We start from the raw sequence: 15,344 nt of genomic DNA on the forward strand, positions 1-15,344 counted from the left end.
AAGATTTACAGAAGTGAGTAGTGATGCAGCTGTTGCATCCTAATTTGAGACATCAAAAATGGGTCTGACATCTAAGGATGGCAGTTAGTACTTTTTTAAATGCAGGTCTTTTTAAGGTAGAATACTCAAGAATTGTGGTATCTAAAATCGTTAGTCAGTTTTGGGTATCTTGGACAACAGCTGTAGTGTGTAAGTAGCAAAAAAGTTTTAACAAGTTTCAATCAGATGTTTTTTCTGACTCTTGAAACTGGTATTTATAATGTAAAATCTACAAGACTTTTCACTCTGTCAGGTATGTTGTTAGAAAAACTTATGTACATGAGAATAAGGGAAAAGTCAACACAAAAGTCTGTTTAACTGTACCTTGAACTAAAACCTGTGAATTTATTCTGTATTTGTGACACTACTTGCTCTCGAATTTTCACGTTAGTGAACTTTTATTCCAAAAATATTCTTAGGAAGAAAATAGTCCCAAAAATATAGAGTATTTGCACTGTAGGTGCTTGTGTGGCCATCTTGAAATTTAGTTGCGAATGTAAAGGGTCATTTGTTCAGGCCAGAATCAGCGGTAGTAGAAGCATGGATTGGAATTATGAAGTTGAAGGGTCAGTTCCTGATTGTACTACAGTCTTCCCCTATGTGCCATTGGGCAAGTCATTTAATCTTTCTGTGCTTCTGTTCCCCATATGTAAAGTGGGGGTAGTAGTACTTCCCTATTTTATCTGCCAGGACTATAAAGTCTTCCTATTGTTTAACATAATACTTCTATATAGCTAATAATAATGCAGTGTAATTAATTGAACTAATTACACAGTATGCACACATTAAATCACAATTTCTAATACTTCTAGAAACAGTTCACAAGTAATCCATTGGCTGAAATCAGTTCAAAGAGTGGATGCACTTTTATGAATAGAAAACACATTCTACAAAGGTAGAAAGATCTCCATCTATACAAAGGTCTTCGTCTATAAAATCACAAAGTCATTTGAAGTTCTTCACCCAGTTCCTGTATCAATATAATTCTGCTTTTCTTCTCCTTTTCCTAATAATATTGGGGGTTTTTATTAAGTTTTTGTTTAGTGTAGTCTTTTAATATAAGTCTTTAGTTAGCCAGAATGTGTTTCAAAGAGAGATTTCTACAGTTTGTTCTACCCTCTATAATATTCTCTTCATCTTTACAGAGCCATATAGAGAGTGGGAATATTTTTGGTGCATGGTAGCAGTTTCAAATAAAGTCTTTTCCTGCTCTAGTATAGAATAGTAAATATTGTTTTGCAGAAACCACAGAATAATTTGAACTGTAGGAATGTCCATCTCCAAGGAGCTATGTATTATGCACCCATCTTTTTTCTGTTTTCTTTTTTATGCTCAGGGGTAAAAAGGGATGGCTGTAATGAAATCTGCCTTCTAGAGTATGGAGTATATCAATAAAATAGCATATAGTGTACAAGCTGTGAATATTTACAAAATCAGTTAGAGAAGCAGATTTTCTGTTCCCCAATTAGTTCTCAGGAAGGTCACCCACAAATTCTTTCATCTAAAAATGTTTAAATGATTTTTTTCCAACTCCTATAAAACAACTTTTGCTCATCTATTTAAAGTTGTGTCTACTAGTGTGTCTAATAAAACATGGATGGGATGAACATACTGTCATCAGATGGACTCAGAGGCAGTTCATAACAGTTTCTTTCTTTTGGGAAAAGATGCTTGTTTTGTACACAAATTCATCACTTGAAATTCACAGATTATATGACCACCCTTAGCCCAGTGCAAAATTGCACCTGCAATACATTACATGTGAAACATGTTCAGGGAGCTCACTCAAAGGCTATACACTACTTAAGTCCTGCTTAAACCCAATTTGTGAACACACCGTATGAGATTAAACTAATTCTCTTTGAAAATCTTATCTGGAATGTCTCTGATATTTGATACCAATTCTTTTAAAATATCAATCTTAAATATAACTTTCTGACAGAATCAGTATACAGTCAGTGCAAAGACCTACCATGTATAATAGGACCACTGCCCAGGAAGAATACTGTACATAGCAGGAGTATAAATGAACAGCTGAAATGATCATCAAAACTCTAGACCCTGGCAGATAAACCAAAAAGGCCGACTATGAGTTTCCTGGTAACTTGCCAAGTGAATGGCAATAGGACATGAATTACAGCTGGAATTATCATATAAAAAGCTTAATTCCTGGCAACAAAATTAAAATATCCAGCCATGCTTGCCTGGCACATTTGCCAACTTGGTTGCATCACTCAAAGGAATAATTTTAAAAAATCAGAAAACTTATTAACAAACCTATCAATGGCAGTCCACAATCATCTTGAAGCAAGTTCATTGTTGGTAAGCATTAATGAAACCACAGAATGACAAAACTTTTATCAGTATGCATTATGCAAAATTCATTCAGCCCATCAGGCCAAAGTTCTCAACCTTTTTACACACGAGACACCCATCATTAGACTCAAGGCATTCCCTTCTGAAACACAGTCTGGCCCTTAGTTTTCATTCATTTTTGAGCAATTCTTCTGTAGCAAAGAACTCAGAAAGAACAAAATAAGTCAGAGTGCTTCTAACACTCAATTCTTATTTGAAATCTATGGGCTTCTATACATGCGCTCCGGCGTAGGGGTTGGGGGGTGGCATTTTAATTAGAGCAGCTCTGAGAGTTGCTCTAATTAAAACACTCACAGTGTCACATGTATTCAGCAACCCATGCTTCAAAATGGCAGTGGGGATGCTTTAACTAAGGCTTGTTCAACAAGCTTTAATTAAACTGTCCCCACTGCCATTTTGAGATGTGGGGACACTGAATATGCGTGATACAGAGGCTGCTGGAGTGCGCCAATTAGCATGCTCCAACACATGCTAATTAGTACTCTCAGTTTATCTTGTGAATCGTGCTTGCACACCTAACAATGCTAATATTGTGTGGCACCCTGCAGCACCCTTGAAAGGAAATCAAGGCAGCTAGCTGAGAATCATTGCCTTAAGGGTTTGAGAAAACAAACAAGAAGTCTAGAGACAATCTTGCTAGAGCTTACCAAAGAATTATATGCCATACAACTATGTGCTTACAAATGTGCAGAACCATTCTTGAGTAGATGTAATCATTAATAACTTTATTTCATAATTTCATAGTTAGTATGGTTGGAAGGGACCTGAGTAGATCATCAAGTCCGACCCCCTCCTGATGTCTAAACTGAATTTACAGTCTGCCAGCTTGTGACCATTATTTCTAGTCACTCCTGGTAGTGCTTGGGGGAACAGGGACTCCCCCAGTGCCTGCTGGTCCCCTCTGGCTTGAAACAGGCCACTAGATCACCCTCAGCCTTCTCTTGTGGAGGCTGAACAGGTTCAGGTCCCGTAGCCTCTCCTTGTAGGGCCTGCCCTGCTGCCCCCTGATCATACGAGTGGCCCTCCTCTGGACCCTCTCCATGCTGTCCACATCCATCTTGAAGTGCAATGCCCAGAACTGGACACAGTACTCCAGCTGTGGCCAGACCAGTGCCGCATAGAGGGGGAGGATCACTTCCTTGGACCTGCTTGAGATGTAGCTATGGATGCATGGCAAGGTGTGGTTGGTCTTCCTGACAGCATCCCCACACTGCCAGCCCATGTTCATCTTAGCATCAATGATGGCTCCAAGATCCTTTTCTGCCTCTGCACTGATGAGAAGGGAGTTCCCCAACCTGTAGGTATGGTGCTGGTTCTTCGTCCCCGGGTGTATCACCTAGCACTTGTCAGTGTTGAATCCCATTCTATTCTCATCTGCCTACCTCTGTAACCTGTCTAGGTCTGATTGTGGCCTATTCCTTCCTTCTAGCATGCCCACATCCCCCCACATCTTAGAGTTGTCAGCAAATTTGAACAGGGTGCTTTTTACCCCCTTGTCCAAGTCACTGATGAAAATGTTGAACAGCGAGGGCCTGAGGACTGAGCCCTGAGGAACCCCACTGCCCACATCCCCCCAGGTCAAAAATGACCCATCCACTACCACTCTCTGGGTGCAGCCCTCCAGCCAGTTGGTGACCCATTTGATTGTGTAAGTGTTGACACCACAGTCCCCCAGGTTTTTAGTGAGAACAGGGTGAGAAACAGTGTTGAAGGCCTTCCGAAAGTTCAGAAAGACTATGTCCACTGCTATCCCTGCATCTAAGGATTTGGTGATCTGGTCATAGGAGGCCACTAGGTTGGTCTGACAGGACCTGCCTCTAATGAACCCAAGTTGGTTGCTCCTAAGCATAATGTCCCCTGCTGGCCCCTCGTGGACACGTGCCAGAATAATTCTCTCAAAAAGCTTGGCCAGGATTGAGGTAAGACTAACTGGCCTATAGTTTCCTGGGTCCTCCTTCTTCCCTGTTTTGAAGATGGGAACCATATTAGCCTTCTTCCAGTCCTCTGGTGCCACACCAGAGCACCATGAGTGCTCATAAAGCCGTGCCAGGGGTCCCACAATGACCTTAGCTAATTTTCTCAACACTCTGGGGTGGAGATCGTCCAGACCAGCTGATTTAAATACATCCTGTTCCTCCAGAAGTTCCCTGACTAGATCCTCACTGACCCTTGGCCTAGGTATGCCTCCCCTGGAGCCTGAGGGGGACCCAGTGGAGGGGGTGATCTGGTCCCTGCTTAGGAAAATGGAGGCAAAGAAGTCATCAAATAGGTTAGCTTTGTTGACTGGTGTGATGACCAAATTTTCTAGCGTGTCTTACAGGAGCCCCATGTTACCCAGTACCTTCTTTTTGCCCCCTATGTATTTAAAAAAGGACTTCTTGTTGTCCTTGATCCGGGAAGCTAGTCCCAGTTCCATCTCTACCTTGGCCTTCCTGACTGCGCCCCTGCATCCCCGAGCAACCACAGTATAGTCCTCCCTGGTGATGGCCCCTCCCTTCCATTGGGTGTACGCCTCCCTTTTAGCTGGAAGACATTCCTGGAGGCTTTTGGTGAGCCATGGGGGCTTTTGCCCCCTCCTGCTCCCTTTGATCCATGTTGGGATTACCTCCCTTTGGGCTTGGAGGATCATCTCCTTAAGGAGCAACCACTCGTCTTGGATACCTGGCTCCCCTCCCCTCTGGGACCTCAATGTTTCCCCGACTATTTTCCTTCGCTCATTGAAGTCTACCCTCCTGAAATCTAGGGCTGCTGCCTTGCTGCAGGCCTTTTCTACCTTGCGCTGGATGGTGAATTCCAGCAGGTGATGATCACTGTCGCCCAGGTGGTCGAGCACCCCCAGTCCCCTCACCAAGTTGTCACCCATGGCCAGCACCAGGTCCAACAAGGCGTCTCCCCTGGTGGGGCTGTGCATCTCCTGGGTTAGATGGAGGTCCTGCACTTTGGCTAGGAACCTACGTGAGTGGTCAGACCTGGCTGACTGCTCTTCCCAGCAGATGTCTGGAAAGTTCAGGTCACCCATGATGACCACGTCCTTTGACCTAACTACCTCTGTGAGCTGACTTAAGAATTCCTGGTCTAGCTCTTCCCCTTGGTTGGGTGTTCTGTAGTAGACCCCCACCGTTAAGTCTCTTTCCCCTCGACTGCCTTGTATTCTAACCCAGAACACTTCAGTGTGCCCCTCCTCTGACTCTGTGGTACTTGATGAGGAGGTATTCCTCCTTAATGTAGAGTGCCACACCCATGCCTTTCCTCCCTGTCCTGTCCATCCTGAATAGCCTATAGCCCTTGATATTCACCTCCCAGTCATGCGTTGGGTCCCACCAGATTTCAGTGAGCCCCACTATGTCTGGGTTGGTGTCAGCTAGCAGGAGGGTAAGTTCCTCCTGCTTGTTTTCCATACTATGGGCATTCGTGTAGAGGCATTTGCGGCTTCCTGTGGATGTGTGCACTTGCCCCCTAATCTCAGCATTGCCCTGGCCCCTGTTGCTTACTTGTGTATATGTTCCGCTTGTCAGTCTAGGCTGGGCTGTACTTGTGGGTGCTGCTTGGTTCAGCGGTCCAAGGCTTCCTCCTCCCTCGTCTTTCCCTTCCCTCGATGAGCCTAATTTAAAGCTCTCTGGAGGAGATCTGCCAACCTAGAAGAGTACACACAATTACCTTTAGGGGAAAGGTGGAGTTGATCCCATCCGAGCATGTCCCTCGTCGTGAAGTGTGGGTCGTTGTCAAGGAAGCCAAAGCCCGCCTCAAGACACCATTTCCAAAGCTGCCAGTTGGTCTCTGTGATGCACGTCTCATGCCGTCTTCCACGTCCGCTCACTGGTAGGAAAGAAGAGAATACCACCTGTGCACCTATCTCCTTCAGCACTCCTCCCAGAGCATGGTAGTCTGCCGTCAGGTGATCAAGGGATTGATTTGTCTCAGGGATTGACTTGGAAATATAGGCTCTGGGGTGTCCACTTCTTCCTCAGTTACATACTTCACCTGGTATCAGTTAACTGAAGTCCATGGAATCATAGTGTGCCTGTACACAAGTGCAGCGGTTGCTCCAACATGCTGTAATTAAAGTGCATTGGAGCAGACTCCATTAATCAAGTCTGCTGAAGCATGGCAATTACTGCACTCTGGCCAGCCTCCATGTCTTGTGTATCAGTGTCCATGCATTTCAAAATGGTGGAGGGGGAGTTTTTCCTGAAGTCTTTTTGACAATAAAGTACCCCTGCCACCATTTTGAAGCACAGGGATGCTGATACACAAGACGCTCCAGGCACTTTAATTAAAGTGCTCCCTCCCCACTCCTAGAGCACATGTAAAAATGGCCATATTGCACTGCAGTAGCTGCAGTTCTCACTTTTTTTTTCTTTTTACCCAATTTAGGGGCAATAATATAAAACTGATCAGTAAACTGGGAGGCTTAAGATGATGATTTGGTATTTCCAGGGATTAAAATGCATCCTAGAGAATGTAACATATAATTTTCTTTTGCCCTTTAATATTCCTGTATCTCACAGTTAATGCAATCTGCTTCTGCCACAGCTATATGAAGCATGATAAGCTATTAGAAACAGAACAAATGAAAGGCTGTCTAAAATTACACCCTACATGAACTACAAAAACAAAGTAAGTTTATTACCACAGGAAAGCATATTGATTAGCATATGTGAAAACTTCTTTGTGTAAAAAGTAAGTGACCAAAGCTTCAAATTGGATCATTCTTTGATGATAGAAATAAGCAATATTTAAACCCAATCCAACCAGTATTAAAGAATGTGCAATTCCAGCATCCATCATATTACTGACCCTACACTGAGATTTGTTAATGAATCCAAATGCAATTAAAACATGCAGCTTACCTGCCTCAAACTGAATCAGGTAGCATTGTGTTAAACAGAACGCTTCACACCAAGATCAGCCCTAGTAGGCCTTTTTCACCTGCCCTAAAGTATTAGATCACTGACATACATGTTTCAAGAATATGATCATTTGCATTGTGGGGGCTACAATGTTTAAAACTGGCATTCCTTTTTTTTTTCATGTATTTTATCTCTCAGGTTAATCTTGAAATCTTTACGGTTATTAGGACTCTGGAATTCATTGTAACTGGCACTGAACAGCAAACAAAAAGTTCTTGGGTAGCAACACTGATAACAGGCACCGTGCATGATTCTTAGTTGTTTTAATACCATTCTGCCATGGCTGTCTGTAAGTGAATTGGCTAGACAGATTTTCCAGATCCCCTGAACATTCCTAAATTACTGTACTCACCCAATTACAGTCCTCAGGGGTCACATTTCATTTTCTGAAAACTGGTAACAGGCCACCATGGCTGATGAAATGATGCGGGTATCCAGGCAACTATTGTGCAGTTTGATTAATATAGCAAACACTTGTGTGGCATGATCTCACATGCTTCCAAATGTTCCAAATAATCTGTCTTAAAACTGGAGATCATAAAAGTTTGCCTCATAGTTAGTTACATTCCCAGTCTTGCCTGGCTTGTATTTTCCAGCTCAAAATATTTATTTGAACCTCTGATTAACCCCACTTTATATTATGTAACCCCTGATTTATGCATAAAGACATTTAGAAACAAAAGACAGATTTCTGCTATTTCCTCTAGCATCCTTTTCCTCAGTACTCCTCCACTAGGCCAATTAGGTTTCAGTTTTCTTTCAGGTATTAAACTAGGTAGTGGATGTAACACTGACTTTTAATTCAGGGTGTAATCTCACCGTTGGTATATGTTTTCAATCTCTATGCTAGGTATATGTGGGTACGACGGGAAGGGATCAGGAAATGTACACACAAAATTCTCTTTCTTGTTGTCTGAGAAATGACAGAAATCTCTCTGAAATCCTCTACATCTTTCATTGTAATGGAGTTGATCCATAGGACTGCTTGCTCCTCAGGTACCATTGAAGTGCATTAAAAAATGTTTGTGGCACCAGCATCGCAAATGTGTCCAGCCTAGCTTCTATTTGGAAAGGTATATTTTCTTCAAACAATCAATACATTCTGGTTAGCAAATTCTAGAGAGACAGCTAAGAGGGAAGGCAGAAATTGGGTCTAACTGTCACATTTTCTCAAGGAAATTCAGCAGCGAGGTGGCTAAGGAGGAAGCAGTGTGTCTCTTTGTAAGCAGTACTGCGTTCCAGTTCTGTCCAGCAGTTTAAATAGAGTACTCAAGGAGTTAATGGAGTCCATAGTGAAGTGTTTGCTTTCTTCTGTTTGAAATCAAACATCTGATCTTTATCTGAGGTGACAGGTTTAATGCCTTTCTTCTCTGACAAATTTTTAGCCGAAGAGGAATGCAAACACATATATCGGTGTGGTTTTATAAGTGCTCATCTGAGCAAGCCAATATTGGTAGCTTCACTCTCTAATAAACAGCAGAGCCATGAGCTGGTACCACTTGCTTAAAAAAATCAAATCCCTTGCATCATTTACATGGCTTTATTTTAGATCTGCCAGGGTCAGGTACTTTGACAGAACTTTAGGCTAGGAGGAATATCACCATTCAGCAACTGTGGCATTTTTCTTTTTGCCTTCTGTTTCTCTTAAGTGATTTCAGGGTTTGCAAAAGATATCTTGCTGCCAGTCCCAAAGACTAACATACCCCGTTTTTACACAAAGCAGGACACACGCTAAACTGCAGAGATTTCATGTAGAGTCATTCATTCTCTACATGCATTTTTTTCTAGGTTTTTGGAGGCTGCAGACAACAGTCCCAATTAGTGTTATTTGTGATTGGGGGCATAATCATGTGAACAGTTCTAGAAGTAGGATGGAGGATTTTATATAGGTAAGTGAAGATCCATTGAATAGCAACAAGTTTCAGTCATTACTATTCTGCATCCTGATTCTTCTGCTTGTCCCCTGTTGTAAGTTAGGGCGCAGACAGAAGAGCAGCTCCCTGTTGCAACCCATAGCACTTTTCAGGAAGCACTAGGAGTTGTAACGATCCCCCAGACCCAACAGATGTTCACTGTTGAGTCCGAAAGTCGGTGATTCCAGTTGCTTGCTGCAAGCCAGCAGCCTGGTCCCTGTAGCAATGCCACTCCCAACTCCCAGCCCAACTTTTCAGAATGGGAAGGGGGAAGAGAGCAGAGGCAGCTCCTTCTTGGGGTTCCCCAGCCAGAACTGGGGGGTGGGATGGAGGGGGTGCTGCAATACACTCACCCCACCTTCCAGTACTGGCTGAAAAAACTCCAGACCAAACTCCCTCCACTCCCCTTCCCACCTCCCATTCCGAAAACAGCAACGGGCTGGGAGCTTCACAGACACAAGTTAGAGAATGCTCTCAGTTTTGGACCACGTTCATCTGAATCCTCATGCAATAAGGGTTCAGTTTTTCATGGGATCAGGACCTTTTAAAGTGCTCTGCAGCCATTCAGTTCTGTTTGGTCGCACCCGTAGACCACTTTCTGGGGCCAGATCAGGCAAAAATGATCATTTATGTCTGCACCCTTAGAGGAGCCAAATACCCGCTGTAACTTATGTTACAACCAGGATACCTAAGAATGGCAGAAATAGAGGATGTTTTGCCTACATTCCCACCTCCTAATGCCCCCTAATATGTCCCCTACACTGGGTTCTGGGATGGTAGAGCAAGTTCCTGTGTTTTATTTGAAATGAGTATAATTAGAAGTTTCTGAACCATGTCTATTCCCTGGGACCTGACTATTTTCTAAGCAAATACAAACACCCCTACTCACTTTAAACTGTATTTGAGGATAAATTAATACAGATATATGAGTAAGTGTATGGTTATGGTATAATCATCAAACAGATGTAAGTTAGGTCTGTCTTACACATGCTGTAATTATTTACATATAAGCACAAACGGTGTAAAATGCTAGCAGTTCAGAATGATGTCATTTGATATCAGTTTTTCAGGACCTCAGAGCTTTGATTTGGACTTGTTGCTAGTTCGTTCATATTTGTTTTTTTACTAAATAATTCTTCCTTTCCTTCCTTCCTTTATTTCTTTCCTTTCTATCTTTCTCCATTAAACATTTGCTGTCTGCCACTCAAGTCACTTGGGCTGGGTCCATGATGTGACCAGTGGAGATAATTACGGACAGGTGCTGGTGAACACTTCTGAGTGAGGAACTACATAACACATGAGCATTTCTGGCAACTTTGAGATATTTGTAATATTTAGAAGTCTCTCTCTGATCTATGAAAATAAGCCAGCATTTTCAAATGAGTTTTTATTTAGATACCTAAATATGGATTTAGAGACTTGATTTGAGAACCCATACTGGAAAACTTGATCACAGACAGCTAGCATAAAAATATTGTTTTCAAGTAGATCTTTGAATTGTTAATTATAAGAGGTACTCTTGATAGGACACAGCAAAATACCTGTGCTTCAACAGCAGTGTTAGGATGTGGAAACACAGAATAATTCAACCGTTCCCGAATGTCACAGATTGGGAACTGGTTCATAATTGTCACAGGTCCGGCGTCCAAATGTACACAATCCTAGCATTTAAGGTAGAAAGGCCATCTCCTGGTATGAATTACCAGGGGATGTTGGAGTGAGCACCCAGCCCATTATGCCTCAGAGTGGGTAATTGGAGAGGGAGAGCTTGCACCCATACTTATGAGGTCCCAGGGGATAGATAACCTATGACTGGGGGTGTTTTTTGCTTTTCCGTTTTCTCTAGTCTCCTAAGCATGTATTCAGTAAATGTCAGTATCTTGCACTTGACTGAATTATTCAGTGTGCTCACCTGACTTGGGGTACCTGGAATGATTATAGTGCTTGAACTCACATTTTTGGTTTCCCAGAAGCTGGGAGGGCACAATGATGGTCTGTGGTCAAGTAGAGAGTGAAAGCTGGTTGTAGAAAGCTAGCTTTTATTAGACAAGCAATGCAAGGCAGTTCATTGATAAAAAAAATACCAACAAAAGGGTAAGAAAAGGGGCCGTAGAGTTATGGCCATGTACCAACAAGGCTAGTTACAGCAGGGTGTGGGTGGGGTGAGGATTAATGGAGTGTGGGATGCCTAAAAGACCATCTTATACCTATATCATAAAACATTTGTTGTCCACAGGTAACAGTGAACCAATTCAGGAGTAGTGGATTTCCAGGTACATTTTTTTAACTATTTCAGACAGCTTTAAACTGGTTTATCAGGCTTGTATGTCTCTCCACACCAGGTTTTTACTGCATTTAAATCAGTCTAAGTGTTACATGGGTTCATAACCTTAGATTTCAGGACTGAAATCAAAACAAAAACCAAATATTTTTGTTATGACCAGGGTCTAAGCATTTAGATTGTAGGTAGCCAACCAGAACTCAAGCAAAAACTACATAATTGGATAGTACCAGTAATATAGCATTGCATTCATTAAGTTAGCAGAATGGTACTTAGTTATGAGTGCTGTGAGGTTTTCATTTTGCGTTGCAAAATGATCAGCAAAAATCTAGTGAGCTATAACATTGCTATTTGTATCAACAGAAATCTCAGGTTTTAATCAGAAATTGAATTGGAGTCATTTTGAAGGATTCGATCTTGTCTCCAATAGTGGTAGGGGCATAGTGAAAAAAATTCAACATATCTGTTTGCTTGCAAATGTCTTCTAAAAGTAACTCTTGAGTCACACAGAGTTTTTTAGGCCATCCTAACCTTGGAGGCCGAGAACTGTAACTTCAGCCTGATTGTATTGGTTTCATTAATCCAGCCAAACAACTCCATTTACTTGGACTGCAAAAAGACTCTGTTTATATTGCCCACAAATATTGCTTAAACTATACCTGTAATTTAAAGCCCTGTGGCAGACAATGTAGAACTGCCCCATGTAGATGACTGAAGACAACAGGCAGAATTCATCCCTAATATTTAGTGGCATTGGTACACTTTGCCACCACCCTTCCATCAATAATAGTACCCTCCCCACCCACCCACTTTGAGCAAGGGGCTGAAATTGGGCATGACACTTAAATAAACAATACAAAGAAGGGTCATATCCACGGTCATCCTCATAAGAGTCAGCCATAACCTGCCGTTCCATGAAATGGTTGTACCAGGTCTCTTAGACTTGGAGTTACTCTCTTCTAGCCTGGATGACCCTTATGTCAGAGGCATGAAGCATATTTTAAGGCAACTTGAAATCTTGAATAGCTCAGAGTATATCACATAGGAGCAGAGCAGCATGTAGTGGGCCCTGTGAGGCTAACAGTTACTCTGTGATTTGACTATCACCAAAGTTAAGGTGTGTTGATGGAAAGAAGGTGGATGGGTCTGAAAAAGAAGGTGCCAGATTCTATTCTATCTATTAGGCATGTAAGTGGACTTTGTGAGGAAATTATTCAATTCCGTGCTGTAATTGGACTTAGGTGATTCAATTCCATCCTGCTTAAGTCTCTGAAAAACTATTAATGCAAAAGATGGACTGAGGTGAACTGTGTTAAGGTTAAGATGCACTGTGTTACAAAAGTAGCTGTTTTAACAGATTTTTTGGACTTCAACAGGGTGGAATAGATTCACACCTAGATATCTAATAGGTGAAAAAGAGTCTGGCCCAGAATAGCCTCTGAGAAGGAGGGTGTGATTAAGGCAATGTTGACTGTATTTGGAGGGAGTGGACTAATGATAAAAGTAAGTAAATATTTGAAAAATGGTGTGTATGGTCACTGTGCTGGGCAGAAAGAATGGTGTAATGTGGTGATTCTCAAACAGTGCCACAGCACCCAGGGGTACCTTGATAGCTGTTCAAGGGCACCACAGGGTGCCATGCAATGTTACCACTGTCAGGTGCAGAAGAATGATTCACAGAATAAACCCAGAGATTTCAAATGAGAATCCATAGTGTTAAAAACACTGTTACCTGTTATTTATTTCTAAGTTCTTCACAGCAGAATAATTGCTCTATGTTCATTTTTCTATCGTCAAAAAATAAGTGAAAACAATAGCTGACATTTTCTTGAGCTGCCTTGAGTCTAAACAGATTGAGAACTGCAGGTGCATTGGAAAAAGAGGATATATTTGATTTGGTAGGGGAAAGTGGGCAAAGAGGAATACAAAAGGGTAAGGGAGAAAACTAAATCATAGAGGGACATGAAGCAGAAGCATTCTGCTGCTCTCTGGTATGCAGAAGTTAACTGAGCCCTCTACTGCTGTATCTCAATTCAGGCAAATGCAAGGTGCTATACCATGGGAAGAATACTTTAAAAACAAATACAAAATGGGTGATATCTGGCTGGATGGCAGCACTGCAGAGAGGGATCTGGGAGTCTTGGTAGATTACATCTTCAATATAGGTTTGCAGTGTGATGCAGCTGCAAAAAGGCAAATGTGGTTTTGGGATGCATCAATACAAGTATTAGGTGCAAAACGCAAGACATGATGCTGCCTCTGTACTCTGCACTATTTTAGGTCTCGTCTAAAATATTGTGTGCAGTTTTGAGCTTCACATTTTAAAAAGGACATGGAGAAGTTAGAGAGGGTCCAGGGCTGGGCAAAAAATGATATATGGCTTGGAGGGCAATTCATATGATGATAGGCTGAAGGAAATAGACATCTTCAGTTTGGAGAAAAAGTGCTTAAGAAGGGACATGATGGCAGTCATCAAACATCTGAATGGCTGCTATAAAGAAGAGGCAAAACACCGTTTTCTTGTTTGCTGCAGAGAGTAGAACATGGACCAGTGGCTTCAAGTTGAGGCAAAGTAGGTTTAGATTGGATATCAGGAAAAACGTGTTCACAGTTAGAACAGTGAGGCAGTGGAATAGACTGCCTAGGGAAGTTGTGGATTATCCATCATTGGAAGTGTTCAAGAAGAGATTGGATAGCCACTGGTTGGGGATGATCTAGGCATAGCTATGCCTATGTTCTACTATGGATATTATTTTTCATGCTTTTGGGCTTTGCTGGTTGCCACATGGGGCTGGGAGGGAATTTCCTCCCATTCCTCTTGCTACATCAGGGTTTTTATAAAGCTAGGGGTTTTGGCTGTTGTATGCTCCTGCTGGCTAGAGGGTCTCGCCCCTACTTTTAGGGTCAAATTGATTGCCACATTTGGGGTCAGGAAGGAATTCTACCCCATGGTCAGATTGGTATGGACTGTGGAGGTTTTTGCCTTCCTTTATGGGGTAAGCATGACCCTGTGTTCCTGGGATCTCTTGAGCATATATTAGCAACTTTTATAGTAGCAGAATATCAGCCACCTTTGTCCCCCTGCTGTACCCTGTGTCAGGTTAGGGTGTTATGTCTTCTGTTGTGTCAGGGTTGACTGTGTAGTTCTGCTAAGAGGTTAGAAAATGGATTTGCATGGAATGTTTCGCATAGGGATGATCCTGCCTCAGGCAGGGGGTTGAACTAATGGCCTCTGGAGGTCTCTTCCAGCCCTACTTCTCTATGATTCTATAATCTCTATATCTGCTGCAACTCAGTCACTAGCACTGAAACAAGGAGGTATGTGGAAAATGACAGTAGCCTTTTGAAGGACTACAGAATGGGTGTAGGATTTGTCTGAACTTTTCATTGAACTATTTTTATTCCAGTCGAGTGTTTCTAATATTCTACACTGAATGAATTCCTTGTATTTGGCTTCTCATATCTGGTACCATTTTACCATGCACAATGGTAAAATCGATACTCTGTTGCTAATATCCTAGTGAGCCTTTCCCCAGGCACTCACCATCCAGCTTTTCCTTTTATGCTCCCATTGGACACAGTACAAACTAAAGACAATGTTGTCTGTGCACTCATTCCAGGAACTCCTGAGTTTTTAATTTAGACTCTGCTATTGACTTTCTTTTTGTCTTTGAGTGAATCATTTTGATCAAAAGTAGAAAAACAGTCCACTAATTTTGGATGGCTCTAGTCATAGGGAATCAGAATCTCTGAAAATCAGATCATAGGTGATTTAGGCTAGGTACCCCAAATCAGGAGAAACAAATGGCAAATTTAGCAGCTCTG

Source organism: Crocodylus porosus, unplaced genomic scaffold (genome assembly GCF_001723895.1).
Source record: "Crocodylus porosus isolate Cpor-Errol unplaced genomic scaffold, CroPor_comp1, whole genome shotgun sequence".
In the NCBI taxonomy this organism is placed as follows: domain Eukaryota; kingdom Metazoa; phylum Chordata; order Crocodylia; family Crocodylidae; genus Crocodylus; species Crocodylus porosus.